Source organism: Podarcis erhardii (genome assembly GCF_964252035.2).
Source record: "Podarcis erhardii genome assembly, chromosome: 16".
In the NCBI taxonomy this organism is placed as follows: domain Eukaryota; kingdom Metazoa; phylum Chordata; class Lepidosauria; order Squamata; family Lacertidae; genus Podarcis; species Podarcis erhardii.
In genome coordinates this window covers 38,128,489-38,148,567 of record NC_138514.1, presented here as the reverse complement: position 1 = coordinate 38,148,567, position 20,079 = coordinate 38,128,489, and the positions used below count along the sequence as shown (strand labels likewise).

At 52.9% G+C, this 20,079-nt stretch overlaps 1 long non-coding RNA gene across 1 annotated transcript; it reads right to left on the bottom strand.

Annotated features, from left to right (window-relative positions):
- Nucleotides 1–12,825: 12,825 nt before the first annotated feature.
- LOC309331522 lies at nucleotides 12,826–18,535 on the bottom strand. Its single transcript, XR_014151881.1, has 2 exons — nucleotides 18,321–18,535; nucleotides 12,826–14,131 (listed from the first exon to the last, which is right to left on the bottom strand). It is a non-coding gene; the product is annotated as an uncharacterized lncRNA (long non-coding RNA).
- Between the last annotated feature and the right edge of the window lie 1,544 nt (nucleotides 18,536–20,079).

The window sequence follows — 20,079 nt, the reverse complement described above, 5'->3', positions numbered from 1 at the left end:
CAGCCTTGGCCAACCGACTGGCTTCCAGAGGTTTTGAACCACAACTTCCATGAGCCCCAGACATAATATAGAGAAAGCTTACCTAGATATCCATTGCATCACATCTGTGGACTGTAGCTCAGTGGGAGAGCAGTTGCTTTGCATGCAGAAGGTCTTGGTTCAATCCCCAATGGCATCTGCAGGCAGGGTTAGAACCCTGAAGAGTTGCTGCCAGTCCGTGCAGGCAGTGAGTGAGAAGGACCAATGGGCTGACTTGGTATAAAGGTAAAGGGACCCCTGAGCATCAGGTCCAGTCGTGGCCAACTCTGGGGTTGCGGTGCTCATCTCGCTTTATTGGCCAAGGGAGCCGGCATACGGCTTCCAGGTCATGTGGCCAGCATGACTAAGCCGCTTCTGGCAAAACCAGAGCAGCGCACGGAAACACCGTTCACCTTCCCGCTGGAGCAGTACCTATTTCTCTACTTGCACTTTGACGTTCTTTCAAACTGCTATGTTGGCAGGAGCAGGGACCGAGCAACGGGAGCTCACCCCGTCACAGGGATTCGAACCGCCAACCTTCTGATCGGCAAGTCCTAGGCTCTGTGGTTTAACCCACAGCGCCACCCGCGTCCCGACTTGGTATAGGGCTGCTTATAATAATAATAATTTTATTAGTTATACCCCGCCCATCTGGCTGGGTTGCTGCAGCTGGCTTCCTGGAGTCCCCATGCCCCCATTGCTGTTTAGCTGTGTGATCCTGAGCGGAGGAAATTGGGGGAGGCTGGAATCATAGACTGGTAGAGTTGGGAGGGCCCACAAGAGCCATCTAGTCCAACCTCCTGCAGCACGGGAATCTTTTGCCCGAAATGTCTGTGCCCTTTGTGTGGCAGGGCATTTCTTCTCCTGCCCCACCAGTGCCCCCATGCCCCTTTCCACGGCTCAGGGGCCAGCCAGCCACCAAGGGAAACCCACAAGCAAGACTCAAGAGCCCCCTCCCCTCCTGTGGGTTTCAGCCACTGTGATTCAGAAGCGCTGCTGCCTCAGACCAGGCATCCCCAACCTTCGGCCCTCCGGATGTTTTGAACTACAATTCCCATCACCCCTGACCATTGGTCCTGTTAGCTAGAGATCATGGGAGTTGTAGGCCAAAACATCTGGCGGGCCGCAGGTTGGGGGTGCCTGCCTTAGACCATGGAGGAGCAGAACCAGCCTGGTTAGGAGGAGCCCTCCACAGCCCTCGCTTCCCCCATGAATTTGTTTTAAAGCCATCTCCTCCACATCCTGTGGGAGGGAGTTCCACAGCTTAACCATGCACTGCAAACCCCAATATCCCCCGGTAGCTCTGCAGAAATACTTCAGTCTGAAACGCTGGAGAGCTGCTGCCGATCAGTGCTGGCAGTGCTGAGCTAGATGGACCAGTAGTCAGACTGAGCACAACACAACTTCCTGTATGGAGGGACTGTAGTTTAGGGGTGCAGAACACCTGCTTCGCATGCAGAAGGGTCCACATTCAGCTCCCAGGAGCATCTCCAGGCAGGGTCAGGGGAGAGACCCCCTGCCCGGAACCCTGAAGAGCTGCTGCTCTTGGCTGCAAGTCCTGGGAGACCTGCTCTCTGCCTTGCAGGCCTTTTCCTACCAGGCCTGAGAGGGCAGCCCTCGGACTGACTCCAGCTGCAAAAGCTGAGAATGCTGAACAGACTCTTGGGCTGGGGGGTGGGGTTGTTTAGGGGGTTTGGGTGTGTGTGTGTTGTTGTTACTGATACTTTTTCCCCCCATCTTCTTATGATTTATGTGGAAGTTGTTCAATTTGGCTACGTACTTTCTGATGTTTTATTCATTGTTCACAGACTACTTTTGTTATGTTCGTAATTATGTGATTTTTATATGTTGTCGACCACCTGGAGCATAGCTTTAACTTTGGAAGGGGGGGCCTAAAAATAAAACGATCGATTGACTGATTGCTGCTAGTCTGTGTTGGCAATACCGAGCCGACTGATTTGATTCAGTATATGAGGCGGTTTGCAATAAACCAGCCCTTTATTTAGAGTCATGAAGATCAAAAACTTACCTTACTTTTAGGGGATGTGCTGCAGCTCACTGTCCCGGCACCTCCTTTCCCAGATCCAGTCTCTGCTGAGCTGGCGGTAAGACCTCCGCTTTCTGGAGACCCCCGGGGAGACACCGCCAGTCCGTGTTGGCGATATGGAGTTAAATAGACCAGTTGGTGACTCAGCCTCAGCCTCAGCCAGCTTCCTGTGTTCCTAGATCTGAGTTAAGACTTCGTGAGTTTTTTGCCACTCGGGTGCATCTTGGCACATGCCAGGGGGGTGGGTGCCCCCCTGGAGTTTGTGTGTGTGTGTGTGTGTGTGTGTGCCAAGACCGGGGAATCTGGCAGTTTCAGAGGTCTATAAAGCTCTCGCTCCCCCCCCCCCGTCGTTTAGATGGGTATCAGGAGTGTCATGTAGCAAACTGATGCTAAGGAGACCCACTTAGAGTCCCCCCCCCCATAAATCCCCCCTCTCTGGCTGGCTAGTTTCTCTCCCCCGCCCCTCTTTCTCTCCCTTTCTCTCTCTCTCCCCCCTCCCCGTGATATAAATAGCTGCCTCTGCCCGTTCCCTAAATTTCCCGCTGACGTCGTGCTCACGTCATTGTGTAGGTTGATTCTTTTCTATGAATGAGCCGCGAGGTCCCCGTTACTACGAGCCGGACTCTATAAAAAGCCCGACGGCTGCAGACACCGCTCCGGAGCCTGCATCGCCGACGGAGCCCGGCGCTTCTTCCTCCAAAGCCGGGAGAGAAAAAAGGGGGCTCCGGCGCGGAGGGATGGAGGGGAGAAGAGCCGGCGGGCGGATGGACGGGAAGGACACCCCGTCGAGGCACAGGTAAGCGGAGAATGGGCTGTCCCCTACCAATCCAGCTCTGACCCTCTCTCCCCATTGCAAGACTGGCTTATCGCCGCTTTCAAGAGTGGGGTGTGTGTGTCAGGGGGTCCCCACTTATTCTCTCTCTGCTCCGCGACGTAGACTCGCCTCCAACAGAGTCCCGTCCCAGGCGGTTTGTGGGGAGAGGTGCGCGGGGGTCCCACAGCGTGACTCGCCCGGAGTCGATTGGTTCCCGTGCCAAACACGTGGCGCTTGTCCGGGCAGCGACTGACTGCCCTACCTCCCCCCCCCCCCATCAAAGGAGAGGGAAGTAGATCTTGAATCGGGACCGACTTTCCCCACCAGGGATGTGGCGGGGGCGTCTCTTTTCAGTGGGGGGGGGCACAGAGGGAACAGAGACGCCCCCTCCTACGTGAATGGGAACAGAGAGGCATTGGCCATTATAATAAGCGGGCGGGGGGAGACACGGCAGAGTTTCGGGCGTTGCCCCCCCCCACCTTGTGCCTTGCCAACTTCCCCTCTCCCGCAAAAAGCCCAGCTAAGGGGAAGCTGCTGGCATTGAAGGGGGGGGGGATGAGGAGCGCCTGGATGCGGGCCCCGCAGAGGGGGCTGGCTCATCCCTAGAGCCCCCCCCCTCCACGCAATTGAGCTTGGAGCTGGTTAGATGATGCCTCTGACTCCCCCCCCCCCAATTTCTTCCTCCTGCGGATCCGCCACCTGTTGCATTGCGTCTGCTTGGCGTTCGCTCCTCTCTTTTTCCTGCGGGGGGCGGGGGAGACGTTGCTGCAGCTCTGTCTCTCCCTCCCCCTCCCTCTCTTTCCCGCCCCCACCAGCCTACCTGCCGCTCCATTCACCTTGAGCCGGAACAAGAACTGGCTGGAAGGGGCTGCTGCGCCGCCGGAAGCGATGGGCGGGGGGGAGCGCCAGCCAGCCATCCGCTTCTCTACCCCCCCCCCCGTGTCCGCTTGGCTGAAGGGGGAGGGCTGGCTTGGCGCAGGGCGGCAGCGACCTGCCTTTCTCCCCCCCCCCAACTCCCTAGGCATAAGCACCCGTCAGACCAGACCCCCACCTCCAAAAAAATATCTTTCTTCTCCCTCCCTCCCTTTCCACTCCGAGATGCCCAGCGAGAATGCAGGAAGCGAGAATCTCCTGAACGGGGGGCTGTTGATGGGGTGGGTGTTGGATATAAGAGCAAGATCTGGGGATGGAAGAAGGAGAGGGACCTCTCCCTTCCTTTGATCCCCCCCCCCGGCTCTTCTCCCCCCCCACACACACCCGGAAGCGAAGAGTTCGAGACACCTGCCTTCTCTAACGCCCTGCGCTTTTGTGGGGTTTAGTTATTCATTTTTAAGAATGAGCAACAGATTCATTCATGGCTAGGCTCTGCCCCCGCAGTCGGAGACTGCGATGCTTCTGAATCCCAGTTGCTGGAAATCGCAGGAGGGGAGAGTTCGAGCTCTTGTGCTTGAATCCTGCTTGCGAGCACCCCATAATGGGCATCTGTTCAGCCACTGGATGCTGGACTAGATGGGCCCCCTTTGACCTGATCCAGCAGGGCTCTTCTTACAAAGGTCTATTGTGATAGCAGAACCTCCATGTCCTGGGACAGTCTATCTCTGAATACCAGAGGATGGGGAACAACAGCTGGGGGTCTGTTTCCCACAATGGGCATCTTGTCCGCCGCTGTGGGAACAGGATGCTGGACTAGGTGGGCTGCTGGCCTGATCCAGCAGGCTCTTCTGTTCCATTTATTTCCACTGTCCCTTGAACACACACCCCTGTTTCCCTGGCTCAGCCTTTCCCAACCTGGTGCCCTCTTGGATGGACAGCTCTCACCCTCAACAGAATCATGGCCATCCAGGCTGTGTGCGAAAGGCCATCCTGGATCCATAGGAATGAGAGAGGGAACGAATGAGGGTGAGGGTGTGTGTGTGTGTGTGTGTGTGTGTGTGTGTGTGTGTGTTGTTTTTATTTTATTTACTGATTGCATTTCATAGAATCCTAGAGCTGGAAATGGAGCCCAGGGGTCATCTAGCCCAACCCACTGCAATGCAGGAATTTATGTCCATCTTTTTCTGCATGGCGTACTTGGTTCTGCCCACCCTTGTTTAATCCCCACAACAGCCCTGTGAGATAGGCTAGGCTGAGAAGCAGTGACTCAATCAGCTTCAGGGCCAAGTGGGGATTCAAGCCCTAATTTCTCCCAGTCTAACCACTAAGCCACACTGCCGATGTACTGAGACCCTGCTTGCAGGCTTCCCAGGGGGCAGCTGAGACAAAGGAGGCTGGACTGAATGAGTCCTGCTTTGGCCCCATCCATCAGCCAGGCTCGTCTTAGGACCTGAAGCAGATATGGGGGACTTTCGGCTCTTCAGGTGCCGTTGAAACTACAGTTCCCATCAGCAACAAGCATGGCCAGAGGCCAAGGTTGATGGGAGTTGTAGTTCACCCCACCCCCTTAGCCTGCAATAGAGGGTGAAAGTAAGGAGGGGAGCAGTTGGGGGAAACGTATGGAGAAGATTTTAGCCATGTTTGCTCCGTGGAGCCTCTCTCCTTAGAGGCAGTCTACCAAGGAGTCAAGGGCATTGATCTGGACCCCAGACCCCTTGCCTGCAACTGCATATCCCTAGATAACCTCAGGGTCTCTTCCAACTCTACTATTCTATGGGCTATTTGGGGAGGGTCTGCTTGTTAGTTCTTCAGCAGAAGGCAGGTCTATATCACCCTCCAACCCCAGCCTCTTCCAGGACGGCCTGGAGTTTCCCCCACCATTTCTATCAAAACATTATCTGCCCTATAACTCACTGGTGAGCCCTGAAATCCAGGAACTTCCTTCCCCCAGGCTCTGAAATTGAGCGCAACAAGAAGGCACCTTCCCTTTTCCGTTGCTCCTCAGCTTACGCTGTGATCATGAGATCTAGAATCTTGATTTCTCTCTCTTTTTTTAATGGCCTCTCAAGGAAGCACAGAGGCGGCCACACCAGCAGGCAGGAGGCTTTTTGCACTTTCCTTTGCAGTGGCCTTCCCCCCTCCGGGTTAAAGCAGGGGGAACCGCATGCGGAAGAGAGCCCGGTGAGAAGATTCAGCCTCCTGCCCCCCCACCCTCGCTGCCAGGTCAGTGCGTCGGCACCTTGGCTCTAGACTGCTTACTGCTAAGTGCTACGACAGGAACAGTAACAGTCTACAGTCATGGCTACTGAAGTCTGACAGCAACTACAGTGCCTCTTCACCTGAGGGGGGCGGGCTTTTGTGTGGGGCGTCTGTCTCCTTTCAGCTGTGCCAGGGCAAAGACATGTCAGGATCCACTCGTGGTAGGTCTCTGCAGCAGATCCTGCAAAAGGGTTTCTGGCTCACGGTTCTTTAACAGCAGCAGAAACAGATCTCCACCCCCTCCCCTAATAAACCAGGCTTCTGAAACGAAGAAAGCTTAGCGAAGAAGGTATAGACAGTAGATCTATAGCTATATCTGGGCCTCAGTTTGCCCTGGCTGTAAAATGGGACCCTGGTGGTTTTAAATGCTGCTCCTTTAAAAAAACACCATACAACTTGACATGGTGGGGCTTGTGGTATAATTGCTTACCTCTTTAACCTCTGTGCTTCTCACCTGTAAAACTAGATTATGGGTGGGCTATCTGTGACCTTGAGCAGCCCCTCCATGTACTTAAATATATGTCTCATCATTTGTCTGTCAATCAAATGGGAACTCCCTACTGCTGGCCCTTGGACCAATGCAACAGAGGAGTGGGGTGGTCCAGAAATTGAACAGGTGGGTGGATGCCAGCCAGTGCAGCTAACAGGTATTTAAAATGTCATAATGGTTAGAGATGAAGGTTGGTGGGTTCAACAAGGGCAGCACTTTGTTAAACTATGGAACTCCCTGCCACAGGAGGAGGGCCACCAACCAAGATGGCTTTAAAAGGGGATTGGACAAATTCCTGGAGGAGGAGAGGGCTATTGATGGCTACTAGCCATGGTGACTGTGCTCTGCCACCCCAGTTAGAGGCAATTATGCTTCTGAAGACCAGTTGCTGGAAATCAGGAGGGAAGAGGGCTCTTAAATTGGGCTTCCCAAAAGAGTCATCTGGCTGGCCACTGTGAGAATAGGGTGCTGGTCTAGATGGGCCATTGGCCTGATCTAGCAGATAGGCTCTTCTGATGCTTTTATGGAACCCCCAGGTCCAGAGGCAGTCTATCTCAATTCCTAGGTTCTTTGGGGTATTTGGCTACTGGACTAGAGGGGCCACTGGCCCGACCCAAGAGGCTCTTCATATGATGTGGGCCTTGAGAAGGTGTGGGGAAGGGCAGAGAGGGAGGCTGGAGCAGCTCCAATATTGCAGATCTTAGGCATAACTGGCAGAGTTGGTTCTTCAAACTGGACTCCAGTTTCTTGTGGTTCCGGGACCCAGTTGGGGAGAGAAGGTGGGGCAGGGAATCTCAACCATCTCCTATCCTTGGGGCTCGCCAAACGTAGCCTCCCTCCTGGCACCAAAAGGGATCCTTGCTGCGAGTTGCTGTCCATGGTGCTGATCTCCAGTCTCCCCTGGAAAACTGCCCACATCCAGTTTTAGGACTGCTCCCCTCGCGTTTTGTACTAGGGTGGGAAATACCTTTTCCATATCAGCATCGGGTCCCACTCCTCCTTGAAACAGTGAAAGGAATGGCTGGCTTTGATCCCTTCCCAAAGGGTAGCTGTGTTTGTTTTGGCCAAAACAACCAAAGGCACTGAGTCAGACCATTGGTTGACCAAGCTCTGTTTTGTCTGTACCAGGGATCCAGACGTTGCTGGACTCCAACTCCCATCAGCCCCAGACAGCATGAGCAGTAATGGGGGTGGGTGGGAGTCGTAGTCCAGCAATGTTTATGAATGAATGAAGAATCCTGCAGCACCATAGAAACGAATAAATTTATTACAGGAGAAAAATTCATGGGTGCCATCCATAGTTCAGTAGAGCATAGCCCATTCTTTTGCACATGCAAGGACTTCAGCAGCAGGTGAGGGTTCTTTGCTGAAGGACCCAGAAAGCCACTGCCAGCCAGAGAAGGCAATACTGAACTAGATGGACCAATGGCCTGATCAGATTAAGTGCTGCCATCTCCAGGTTTTGCCCATGCTGCAATAAATCTGTGAGTCCTTAAGGCTCACGTTCCCTCTCCAGGAATGTAGGGACCTGCTTCAAACCCAGTCAGGCCATTGCTATACCTAGCCCAGTATTGCCAACACTGACTGGCAACAGCTGTCCAGAGTTTCAGAAGGGACTGGGGCCTTCTGCATTCAAAGCAGGGGCTCTGCCACCAAGCGATGGGGAGTCTGGTGCCTCCCATACTGGAAAGGTCCAGGTAGGTTTCGCCTTTAATCCTTGATGCTCTGTGGACGTCACTTGGGGGTGGTGGGTGCTTCTGGGATGTTGGCTTGTTGAGAATCAGTGAAGAGAGATGCCCACCTCCAGAGGGAGCCCAAGGTGTGGGATGGGGGTACAGGCTGTCCCCCCATTGGCACATTTTCTAGCCTTTGCCAGACAATAGTGATGAAGGACAGACCTGCACAGTAGTGAGTGTTCCCAGTACAGTCTGGCCAATGAGGAGGAAGCTCAGTGTGGCAGTTAAGACATGCTCCTAAGCCAGGGTAAGAGCAAAATCCATTCTTCCCCATCCTCCATCTCCACCGCCCCAAGAGTAAAAGTCAGTCCTGTGTCCAGTTCTGAGCACCCCAGTTTAAGAAGGGTATTGACAAGCTAGAAGCTGTGCAGAGGAGGGCAACCAGGATGATGAAGCAGCCTTATGAGGAATGGTTGAGGGAGTTGGGTGTGTTTAGCCTGGAGAAGAGAAGACTGAGAGGAGATACGACTGCTGTCTTCAGATACCTGGAGGACTAACACATGGCATGTGAAGCAAGTTGTTTTTCTGCTGCTCTGGAGGGGAGAAGAACCTAAACCAATGGATTCAGATGACAAAAAAGGAGATTTGTCTTGCTCTTAACTGGGGAAGCAATTGCACTTTCTGAGGTTGAAGTGCCCACCTTGCATGCGCAATTGCGCTCCATAATATGGTGATTTTTTTTAATTAGACCAACCCAAAATAACGTGGACACTTTTGAGTTCCTCAGAACTTTTCCATAAGGCTAGATGGTTAAAAAAAAGGAAAGAAAAAGCAAACAGTGGGTTGGGAAAGGTGAGTTGTATGGACAAAGAAACAAGATTAGGAGGACTTTCTGAATAATACTGTTTTCAGAAGGCATCTAAAATCAAGCAGCGGCAAGGGGTTCCACAGGGCAGGGCTCGCTACACTGAAGCCTCAGCTCCTGATAGGAACAAGCTGAAACTTGGGGGTATGTGGGACCCCCTCAAAAAAGTGCCCCCATCAAAAGGTTGGCACTTGAAGTTTGAGTGTATCAGCAGAAATTTGAATTGAGCACTGACCCACTGCTGGCCCCTTGGACACAATCACGCTGAGACTCCGAGTTTTGAAGCCAAGTTTCCTGAAGGAAATGCACGCTGGACAGGAGAGATCCTCGTTCTGCCTGCTCTCAGCAGGAGTCACAAAGATTTGCCTCCCCAATGTATGGAAGGAGGAGGAGGAGGAGATGAGGCCAGCAACCCTCAGAATATCAGTCTAGCACCAGAGGGATGGTCGGAGCAGGTTAAAGGGCAGCTTAGGAAGCTGGGTGGTTTCTCTCACTGACTCCTCCTTCCCAAGCAGACACATCAGTGCAAAGTGAGTTGTATCCCAAAAGTCCTCGGCAGTGGAGGAGGGGCAGAAGGAATCTGGTGGTCGACTGCCAGCGAGCAGTCGGGCTCTTCATAGGTCCTCTCTGGGGGAAGGAGTGGGTGCTGGGATTTGGAGTCTAGCAACATCAGGAGAGCCACAGGGGCCACTCATCCCTGATGTAGATAATACAGAGCTGGATGGAGCCAGTGGTCTGTCTGGGTCCATGAAATGTGGCACAGGCACCAGGGGAACAGTCTCCCTCGGGAGGCCGCAGACTCTCCTTCCTTGGGGGTTTTAAAGCAGAGGTTGGATGGCCATCTGTCTTTGGGTGCTTTAGTTGAGATTCCTGCATTGCAGGGGGTTGGACTAGATGGCCCTTGGGGGTCCCTTCCAACTCTATGATTCCATGAACTGACTCTGGTCCACAGTGGATGGAAATTCCGCACTTCAGTAAAAAGGGTTATTCAGCTACTGGTCACTGGATGACCAAAGAATTCAAGAGTCTCCATCTAATACTGGAGGGAATGTCAGCACAGGTTAAAGGGCAGTCAGGGAGGGTCTTCTCTCTATTGACTTTTCCCCATCATGCAGACCCCCCAGTTTTCCCCAGCAGAGAACACATTCATGGCTGCCAGCTCCTCAACAGCAGCCTCTGCAAATCTCACAACCAGACGTGCAGCTGAATTTGGGCAGACCCTGACCTGGACTCCAAGGGGGTCCAAGTGTGCATTGCTGCTGATTTGGGGGAATGGCGAGTGGGAGATTGGAACGGTGGTGCTGGTGGGTTTTCTGCTTCTCCCTCTTCGCAGCAATCAGAGAGAGAGAGATGGAGCCTTCAGGATGCCATTTGCCACGGTGCCAGCTCATCCTGCGTCTCCAGGGCAACCGTGGCTTTAGATTGTTACTGTGTGGATGTGGGCTGGTAACAGTCTACAGCCATGGTTGCCTGGAGTGGACGCCCAGCAGCAGCAGCAGCAGCAGCAGCAGCAGCAGCAGCAGCAGCCGCCTTGATGATGGAGGGGGAGGAATTCTTCGTGGGCATCCTGGGGCTGCTTTCTCTCCAAAGCTCCTGGTTCTGGGCCCCCGTGGCAGAGACCAGCCTGGGAGAGAGGCTGGGATGATGCACACACACGCCCCTCCCTGGGCGCTGGGCCCTGCCAAGTGGCCTCTGGGCTGCTGGGATGTGCTGGGGTGGGGGAGAAACAAACAAGGGTTGGCTGGCCCTTCCGCTGTGATTTAGGTGATTGCTCTGAGAGGTGGAGACTGGCCCCAAGGCCTGAGCTTTATGGCTGGGTTTCCCAGGCCTTAGTGCAGAACTCTGACATGGGTGGCAGCCCCTCTTTCCAGTGAAAGGGGGCTCTTTTTGTCCAGACCATGCCCTTCTATCCTCTTTAGGGGTAACAAAGTTTGCATGTCCATTTTCCCAGCAAGCGGCCCTGAGAAAGTTGATGAGTGCAGGTTAGCAGATCTGTACTCACTGAGGACTAGTCCAATGTGGAAGCACATGCTCACCCAAAGGAGTGGGGACTCAAAGCAACAGGGACATGCTACTGCTTGCATTCCCATGTTCAGTGGCAAATGCGGGGAGGCTGCAGCGCAGCTGAGCAGGTGCTTTGCATGCAGAAGGTTCTGGGTTCAATCCCTGGAAGCACCTTCAGGTAAAGGGGGATCAGGCAGCAGGTGATGAGGAAGATGGAGCTGTTTCTTGCTTTCCCTTTGTGAACCTTTCTCTGTGGGTAGCCAGCTCCTCGTGTGGAACCAACAAGAAGGAACTTACGGGGAATCTGGAAACCTTTGGGGGTTATAACGCTCCCTCCCCCTTTTCTTTCATCTCATATAAATTTAAAATCTGTGGCCTGCATAAATTGTACACATTTGCACCCTCTACTGTGCATAGGTCTCTTATTTTTACACAATTCATTCCTGCAGGGGTGTGTGTGTGTGTGTGTGGGTGTGTGTGTGTGTGTGTGTGTCTGTGCCTGTGCCTGTGTCTGTGTGTTGCAGGGCAGGGCAGGGAGAGAATGGACACAATTTTCTATTGGAGGGGCTGCTCAGGAGATTCTGGGTTTCCCACAAGATTCTGGCCAGGCCCCAAGAGGCAATCCTCAAGGTACCAGATCCTGCCCACTTGCCCTGGGACCTGCCGGATCTCCAGCCACCATCAGAGCAGCATTTTGGGAAATGAACTCTTCTCCTCTGCAACTAAGAAGCAGCAGCTATTAAACGAAAGGATGCAAAATTAAGGAGAAAATGAATATGCCTGAAATGGTTACATTTAAGATTGGGGGGTGGCACTGAGGTTACAGAAGAAAGGCCTGCTCAGCTCGTGGCTCATGTTTTCTTCCTGAGACCTGAAGCCCAATTTGAGGATTATAGTGCCAAAGAGGCATGTAGAACATTTTCACATTCTATACCGAGAGCAGATTCACACATTCATTTATTTCATGAAATTCATACACTGCTTGATGGGGGACGGGAACATTCACAGCAGTTTGGAAAAAAAGATAAAACAATAAAATTATCAGTAAGAAAAGCTAACAATATAATTTATGGCTTTCAAAAAGTTAAAATAGTAGGCTAAAAACAAACTGGAACGCCCATCAACTTTCTAAACATCTGGATGGGCTTGTCGAAAAAAGAAAGTTTTTTTAGCTGGTGCAGAAAAGACTCCAGTGAAGGCACCTGCCCAATGCCAGAGGCAGGGAGTTCCAAAGTGTAAGTGCTGCAAAAATATGGAGTTCGTACAAACAAGTATTAAATTGTGCTTGGAACAAGGCCAGTTCTGCCAGTCAAAGCGGTTGGAAGGGTGCAGGTTGGGGGGGGGGGATAAGGTGATCTTCTTGCAGGCAAACTGGTCCCAAGGTGTTAAGGGCTTTATATACAGATGGTAAGTAACACCTTGAATTTGGCCCGATCTGGCAGCAGCAGCTGGTGCCCTGCATGTGTGTATGGGCTGTCAAACAGGTCAAGTGCTGCAGGCACAACTTCCAAATGCACTGCTTTTAATGTACACATTAAAAGATGTGTGGGAATGTTCAGGGAGGCAGGAGAGGATATATTGTTTATTAATATCCTTCCTAACTTTGTGCTAGCAAGTTCCTTTACTTAGCAGAGTTTACATTCCTCTTTTACATACACAGCAGATAGTTGGTTGCAGGCTCGTGTGAGCCTCTCACTATTTTATACAATTCAGTATTGAACTGTATATTCCTGGTAAGTTCCCTTTTACCCCTCTTAAAAGAATAAAGACACGACAATCTTATTTAAAGTCAATAAAAGTTGTTTACTCACATCAGTTCACAGTTGAATTCCTGAAGGCAGGCTTGGTTACAAATATATACATGTGCATATACCCCATATGGGAGATTTGATCCCAATGCTTCTGCTAGCTGAGAAGCTGGTCCAGCAACAGAGGAAGTGAAAAAAAGAGAGAGTGGCAGCATGCCTTGTCGTTCTGTTACCTGGACAGGTAAGGTCACACCCACCTCTAGCGACATGCAAAGGAAGGATGCTCCAGCCAGGAGGAAACAGGGAGTTTTCGACTGGCTGGACCAAACATTCCCCTGCATGTCTTCTCTAGGAAAACAAGGAATGTTGTGTTTGACTGCTCTCGGTGGATTACTTCCCACAAGATGTGCATGTGTGGACAAGGCCCTGCAGGACCAGAGCAGAGGCTCATCTCACCCAGAGAGAGGGATAAAGTTTTTCTCCTTCCCGCCCAACACTAGAACTCGCAGACACCCAGTGAAGCTGAATGTTGGATGGATAAAAGAGAGTCCTTCAAGCAGCCCTGGAACTGGCTCCCGCGAGAGGCAGGCATGGCCTGGTCTCCCCGCACAGGAGGAGCTTGTGTGCAGATTCTGGATGACACTGCACATAAACTCTTACTGTTTGGGGAATGCCAGGGGCTTCTGGGTGGCTGCTCCCGCCGGTGCCAGGCAGAAATCCACAAGAGGCAAGGAAGGTGCCCGTGTGCTCCCTGGTAGGGGCAGGACGGATCCAGCGCATCCTAGAATCTGCAAGCTGCTGCAGGAGGGAGGCAACGCCCCTCAACCCACGAACAGCAAATCCATTTAAAAAAATATATTTTTATTGAGTTTTCCATATTTAATTACATCTCATTACACAAATCAATAACATAAAACATTGCTCAGACAGAGCATCGACTTCTTTCCCTCCCTCTTTCTGACTTCCAAACATCTTTTAATAAATTCTCTTATTTCTATAATCACTTTTCTACCTTAAATCTTCTTCTTTTTTTATAAAAATTGCCACCTTATATGTAAATCGGTTCCTTATTTTCACATTACAAAGCATTTCAATTCAAACCTACAAACGTTTTCAAATGTTTAGTTTTCTTTCCTATAGAATATAAATTTGCTCCAGTCCTTCTGAAACAGTTCGTTCTCACCGATTCCGGATCTTCCCCGTCAGCTTTGCCATCTCCACATATTCTCCCATCTTTATCTGCCAGTCTTCCAGTGTAGGAAGTTCCTGCTGCTTCCATTTCATCCCTCCATCAGTTGGTACCCTTGACCCTCAGGCCACAGGGCAGGTTGCAACAACTAAAACACAACAGTTTCAAACAACCTACATTCACAGGAAGAAGGTGGATCAATAATGAGGATTCGGGGCAGATAAAAGAAAGGACTTCTTCACAGAAGGCTTAGTTAAACTGTGGAACTCTCTTGTGCAGGAAGCAGTGATGCCCACCAACCTAGATGGCTTTAGCAGAGAATTAGACAAAGTTTACTAGCCACAATGGCTCAGCTTTGCCTCCACAGTCAGAGGCAGCGATGTTTCTGAATGCCAGTTGCTGGAAACTGCAGGATGGGAAAGGGCTCTTGTGTTCAAATCCTGCTTGCTGGTTTCCCATTGGGGCACCTGGTTGGCCACTGTGAGAAGAAGCAACTGGACTGAATGGGCCACTGGCCTGACCCAGCAAGCTCTCATTATGTTCTGATGGTACCAATGTGCAAGTTGGGTGGCCCTCTGTCACGGATGGTTTAGCTCAGATTCCGACATTGCAGGGGGCTGGACCCCCTTGGGGTCCCTTTCAACTTTACAATTCCAAGATTCTAACTTGCTCTTCTAATAGCTCACTGAGGGGGAGCCCCGCGGAGGACCTTAAGGTCTACAAATGACAACATTTTGGAGGTCCCAAGGTGGTTAGGTTGGCCTTAACTAGGGCCAGGGCCTTTTCAGTACTGGCCCTGACTTGGTGGAATGCTCTGTCACAAGAGACTAGGGCCCTGTTAATGGCTGTCAACGTTTCCCTTTTTTAAAGGGAAATTCCCTTATTCCAAATAGGATTCCTCACAAGAAAAGGGAAAAGTTGACAGCTACGGGCCCTGCAGGACTTGACGTCTTTCTGCAGGGCCTGCAAGACAGAGCTGTTCCACCTGGCCTTTGGTTTGGACTCAGTCTGACCCTTATGTTTCCATCCCCTTATGGTTTTGATGAGGCTGCATTTTAAATTGCATTTTAACCTGTATTTTAAATTGGGTTTCCCACCCACCCCTATTATGTTTCTACTGTAATTTTACTGTTGTTAGCCTCCCTGAGCCCAGATCTGGCTGGGGAGGGCAGGGTATAAATTATTATTATTATTATTATTATTATTATTATTACCCAGGAGCCAGAATCGGCCCTCCATTCCACTCCACCTGGCCCTCAGGCAGAATAGCACTCTACCCATCTGAGATTCAAAGCAGCTGGTATTCAGAAGCATTGCTGTCCCCCAGCCACGCCCCCTCCCTCCAGGACACGCCCCTTGCTGGCCTCACTCTGCCCCTTGCTGGCTAGAAGCCTTTCCTTGAACTCTGACCCTGCCTCTTTTCATGCCTGGAAGGAGGATGGAAAGAGGAAGGGGTGAGTATAATTGCTCCAGCTCCTTTTGCCTCTGGCATGCGGCCCCAGAAGGGAATGCTGCCCTCGATTCAGGGCCTTTAAGAGATCAAGGAAGTGTAGGAGGGAAAGGGCTAGCCAGCAATTTGGTCCTGGGAAGCGGAGAGCCCTGGCACAGCTGGACACATCTTTGGACAGGGCAGGCAGCCATCCAACAGGTAGGCTTCCTCTTCGCCGGGCTGCTTCCATCCTGAGAACTCTGTTTAGTTTAAGGAGGGCAAATCTTTCTTTCCGTTTAATCCAGCCCAGCATTCTGCCTCCGACAGGGGACAGCTGATGAGGACATGAAAGGGACATGTCTCGAAGTCATCGGGCCCTAAATTTATGGTTCCATTGACTTATCATGAGCCTGGAGAAGAGGAGACTGCAGGTGACCTGAGAGCCACCTGAAGGGAGAAGGGAGCGAGCTTGTATTCTGTTGCTCCAGAGGGCAGGACCCCAAACCAAGGGATTCAAGTGGCAAGAAAAGAGATTCCGACTAAACGTTAGGAAAAACTGTCTAAGAGCTGTTTTGGCAGTGGAACGGTCTACCTGGAGAGAGAGTCTGGAAGGCCACCTGCAATGGATACTTTAGCTGTGATTCCTGCATTGCAGGGGGGTTGGACTAGATCTGATCTATGATCACCTTGGCAGGTGCAAACACACATGCCTGGCTTTCCCTGGCTTTGGAGGGAAGGGGTGCCCGAGGGGAGCACCCTAGCCTGAGAATCCCAATTCCCTGGGTCTGAGGAACTCACCCCTGGCCTCATGTTCCTGCAGAAGGCCCCTTGGCCTGTAGGGTTAACACACACAAATCCCACTGGCTTGCCTTCTTCAGGGGTTTCAGAAAGAACCCAGCAAAACAACAACACTGGAAGTGTGTCAGTGCACATGCGCTGAACTCAACCCCAACTCGCCCCCACTGGACTAAGCTTTCCTTCTATCCGTGATGGAGGAATTATCCTGCATGGTGGTTTAAACTGGGACAAGTGTCAAGTCTCGCCAATGAGTGGGCCGGCCGAGGAAGACGCTCGCCAAGTTGTGAGTTGTCCTGTTCTTTGGGGCAGACGGTGATGGGGTGAGTGATGGGGGGTGGGGAGTGAGAAGGGAGTCAAAACGCTTCCCGCCTCCTCCCTCCTCTTCTTCCCTCTCTGTGTTTGAGTGACACATCCAGCCTCAGCATCTGGAAGCGATTTCTCCATTCTGCGGATGGTGCCAGCTCTGGGCTGCACAAGAGGCTCTGGCCTGGCCCTGGGAACGTGCTGTTCCCGGCGCAGGAAGTGCCTTTGACTCTCAGTCACTGAACTGAGCCGCGCCAGGAAGCCAAGGGGGCTGCTGCTGCTGCGGCGGCAGCGTTGCACGGTCTGAGTCAGGGCAGATCCTCTCTTCAAGTGGCGGCAAGACTGCTACCAAGGCACGTTTCCTGGGGCCGCCCCCTGGCCGCTGTTCCAGCCACCCCAGGAAGGGCTGGGGCAACCTGCCTCCCCCTTTCCCCACTGAGCCCAAGGGGAACTATCCCCATCCAATCAGAGACTTGTAGAGTTGGAAGGGACCCCCAAGGATCATCTAGTCCAACCCCTTGCCATGCAGGAATCACAGCTAAGACCCCCCTGGACATCATTCCATGCAGAATAATGGGGGGCTTCCCTCGTCTCCCACAGGGAGGGGGGGTGAAAGATAGACACAGTTTGCTCTCAATTCATGCTCTGTGGGACTTTGACAGGGCAAAATCACAACGGGGCAACAGGGGCATTGGAAGAGCAGATGACTGCAGCTGGATTGGGGGGCACCTAGTCCAGCATCCTGTTCTCCTAGGACTAACCAGATGCCCCCCCAAAATAAGCTCATATGCCAACCCACCCCCCTGCCACTAATCTTCAACTCCCCAGCCAAAACTTATGCCACCTGTCAGTCCCTTTATTTCATTTATTGTTGACTTTAAGACATTCCCAGTTTCTGACTAAGCTTCTTCCAACCAAAACAAAGTCCAGTCATCAGCCTGTGCTGCCCCCCCCCCCGGCTGCCCCCCCCCCGTCCCTGTGGAGAATCAGTGCTGAATCAGCCTCTGAATCTGAAATCCTCAGTTCAGCTCAGGTTCCTTGGTTCTTGAAAGGCACTCTGCACATGCCTCAAAACCATTCAGAGCACCCCAAAGGGAGAGAGCTTCTGTGTTTTAACCAGGACAGGGGAGTTCTGGGTTCGAATCTCCATTCTTGTCACAAAGCTTCCTGCGTAAGATGATGCTCCCCGCCCCCAGCCTAGCCTACTTTGCATGGGTGTTTTTTTTGGGGGGGGGGGGTAAATAGCTTGGGAGAGAATCATGAAAACTGCCTTGAGATGCTTGAGAGAAAAGGCAGGATATTAAGGCAGTAGGATTAAAGAACCCAGAAAGTTACAAGAGGATTAAAACTGGGTCCCACCGCCCGTTGAAATTAAGGCCCAATGAGGATGGGGGGTCCTGCCCTCTCCCCAACGGCAGCCTCAGGAGGACCCTCCCCGCTGGATTATTCACCCCCTCCCATGTCTCACGGACACCACACCTCTTTTTTCTGCTACTCACGCAAGGGATTTTTTTTGCGGGGATTGAGAAAGAGGGACCCACATATTTGTGGGGAGCGACGCGCCCTCTCCTCTCCTTTCCCGTACTGGCTGAGTTTCCTGCGAGAGGAGACAGCTTGGGATGGCGGCGGGTCGGGAGGGACGGGGGGTGTTCGGAGTGAACCCCAGAACTTCTTTCGGAAGTAGAAGGACCCCGTCCAGGCTGCGCCTCTGGGCATGTGCAGAGGGGCCTCTCACGGGGAGCCCAGCCCACCCCGCAAAGTGGAATGTGTGGGGGGGTACTCCAAGAGAGCTGCATCCCGTTTTTACCTGGCGCTGCGCGCTCCTCTCTCCCTCGACGGCTCCCGGGAGGACTGCGCGCCCGACGGCACCGCCAGCTCGGGCTGTTGGGGCCTCTCGCGGGGCGGGCGGAGGCGTCAGCCACTTGCGCAAGCCGGGCTTGGCTTGGCCGGGACGACCCGGGGCTGATCCTGACGCCGAGCAGCGGCGCCAGCCAAGCTTCAGAGCCGCCCGCCCCGTCGGTGGCCGCTCACCGCGCCAGCAGGGGGCGCCCTTGGCACGACCGCCGCCGCTCCACCCACATCCCTTCACAGACGCGGGTGGGAGGTTGCCTGCATGGACTGCCCAAGAAGGAGGCGCTCTGCACATGCCCAGGGGGCGCGGGAACATCGGCCCAGAATTCCTAACCGGGAGGGTTGGGCAGAGCCGGGTGGTATCACCTGGGGCCTTTTCTGCGCTCAACACGTGTCGTGATGGTGGCGTGCAGACGACGCTCTCCGCGTGCGCGGCGAAGCCCGAGAGGCCAGATCCTTCGTGTCCCCCTTCCTAGCCAGTCCTGCCTCAATGTGAACTAGACTAACCCCGCCCCCGCCCCGCCAACATAAGGGCGATAGGAAAACGGCGCCCCGCTCCGCTCCGTCTGGAGATGATATGGCGCATGGAATCTGGGAGCTAACCCTGCCCCTAAAAAGAAAGTAATATTCTTATGGTGAAAGGGACTGGTTTTAAATAGAAAGGTCGGAAGCAGCCTTAAAATCAGGCCGTTGATCCAGCGGGTTTGTATTGCCTGCACTGACCGGCAGCGACTCTCCAGGGGGTTCTGAAGAGCTCCTTAGCTTACCCCAAGAGTAGGATATGAAGGCAGTAAAGAAAATAAAAAATGGGAATCAAATACAGGGGTCAGCAAACTTTTTCGGCAGGGGGCCGGTCCACTGTCCCTCAGACCATGTGGGGGGCCGGACTATATTTTTTTGGGGGGGGGAATGAATTCCTATGCCCTACAAATAACCCAGAGATGCATGTTAAATAAAAGGACACATTCTACTCATGTAAAAACACGCTGATTCCAGAACCGTCCGCGGGCCGGATTTAGAAGGCGATTGGGCCGGATCTAGCCCCGGGCCTTAGTTTGCCTACCCATAGACACTGCAAACTCCTTGGTGGACGGGAGAGGTGGGTACAAAGTTAAATGCATGGAGGAAGACACCCTCCCCAATATACCTCATTGCCACCCCCTGTCCCCTGGATTTGCAACCTGATTTTTATTTGTTTCCCAGACAATCACAGGAGCCCAGCCAGGGGGAGGATTCCTCTGCCAGGGGCAGCTTGGAGCAAGAGCTGCCTGTTTATGCCATGGATTCCACCCTGCTGGGCTCCGGGGACTCAAAGGGAACACGGTCCGTTTTTTTCTTTTTGCAAGCGGCAAAAGGGCAGCCAATTTCTCTCTTTGCAGCTGCCTGGCTGCAGCGTGTGTCAGTTACGGGTTGTGGTGGGGGGTTACACAGTCCTGTAGCCACACACTGCTTATGGGGCATCTGGTCGGCCACTGCAAGAACAGGACGCTAGACTGGATGGGCCCCCTTTTGGCCTGATCCAGCAGCCAGGCTCTTCCTATGCTCTCGTGGAACCTCCAGGTCCAGAGGCAGTCTATCTGGACCCCCAGGTTCTTTGGGGCATTTGGCTGCCGTGGGAGCAGGAGGCTGGGCTAAGTGTGTTCCCTGTGACCTGCTCTGGCTGCTGGGCTTTTCTTCTGGGTGGGGAAATGGGCAAGCAAGGAAGCCCCTCAAGT